Raw genomic sequence first — 1,702 nt, 5'->3', positions numbered from 1 at the left:
AAAGAAAGAAAGAAAGACGCCCTGGGTGGTGCAGTGGGTTAAGTGTCTGACTTGGTTTCGGCTCGGGTTGTGATCTCAGGGTTGTGAGATCTAGACCTGTGTTGGGCTCCGCGCTCAGCTCGGAGTCTGCTTAAGACTCTCTCTCCCTCACCCTCTGCCCCTCCCCTCAATGCCCACGAATGTGCATGTGCTCTCGATCTCTCTCTCTAAAATAAATACATAAATCTAAAAAAAAAAAAAAGGAAGAAAGAAAGAAGAGGGAGCCATTTGATGATTAGTGTATCTGGTGATGGGTACCTGGGTCTTCATTATACTATTCTTTCTACTTTATGAATATTAAAAATTCCCATAATAAAAGCATTAAATAAAAATAACCCTTCCTACACTGGTTACTCTTTCTAGATAAAAGCCTGCATCTCTCCTTCCTTTCATAGCCAAACCTCTCGAAGGCATTATCGCTGCTGGTTTTCTCACATCCTTACTTTCTGAGCATGCCTCCAACCATGCAGTCTTCCATCTGCCCATGTTCCTTCCCCAGACCTGCTCAGGCCGGCATCCCCAGGACCTGCACTCCCTTGACACTGTCGGCCACATCCACCTTTTTAAACTCTCTCCAAACCAGGATGACTGGAGTCAGACAACAGGGGCTCACATACGAGCTGGCCACATCTTGGCTTGATTTTATTGGAGAACCCCTTTTATTCTCCATCTTCCCATCTCTAAAATGCTGATGATACTAGGGTATACCTTCCTCGGTACTTATTGCCCTGTAACAATCCCCCCCTGATTTGAGGAATTTGAAGCACTGTTTATTATCTCTTATGGTCTGAGGATTGATTGTCTCAGCTGGGTGCTGGGTGGGGTCCCTCAAGTGGCTGCAGTTAGATGGTGCCCAAGGCGTGGGTTGCCTTCACTTACATGCCTGGCCTTAGACTGGGGTGGCTGGTGCAGCTGGAGCTGCTCAGGTATTTCTTTCTCTCCATATGACTTCCCCCATAGCTAGCTTGGGTTTCTGCTCAGGATACTCAGACTTTTTACATAACAGCTGGCTTTCTGGGGCGCCTGGGTGGCTCAGTTGGTTGAATGTCTACCTTAGGCTCACGTCATGATCTCAGGGTCCTGGGATTGAGCCCCGTGTCTGGCTCTGTGCTCAACAGGGAGTCTGCTTCTCCCTCTGCCCCTCCCCCTGCTTGTGCTCTCTCAAAAATAAATAAAAATCTTAAAACAAAACAAAAACAAAAAACAACTGGCTTCCCCCAGAGTGAGCATTCAAGAAGACAGGAAGTGGAAACTTGTATTCCTTATAGCCATGAGCCTGGCCCATCCCTTGGCCATATTCTTTTTTTTTTTAATTTTTTATTGTTATGTTAATCACCATATATTACATCATTAGTTTTTGATGTAGTGTTCCATGATTCATTGTTTGTGTATAACACCCAGTGCTCAATGCAGAACGTGCCCTCTTTAATACCCATTACCAGGCTAACCGATCCCCCACCCCCTCCCCCTCCCCCTTTAGAACCTTCAGTTTGTTTTTCAGAGTCCATCGTCTCTCATGGTTCATCTCCCCCTCTGATTTCCCACCCTTCATTCTTCCCCTCCTGCTATCTTCTTCTTCTTCTTCTTCTTCTTTTTTTTTGTTAACATATGTTGCATTATTTGTTTCAGAAGTACAGATCTGTGAATCAACAGTCTTGCACAA

Source organism: Callorhinus ursinus, unplaced genomic scaffold, assembly GCF_003265705.2.
Source record: "Callorhinus ursinus isolate GAN/ISIS: 27379988/994484 unplaced genomic scaffold, GSC_fseal_2.0 scaffold29, whole genome shotgun sequence".
In the NCBI taxonomy this organism is placed as follows: domain Eukaryota; kingdom Metazoa; phylum Chordata; class Mammalia; order Carnivora; family Otariidae; genus Callorhinus; species Callorhinus ursinus.
Note: the sequence above shows the minus strand (reverse complement) of the source record.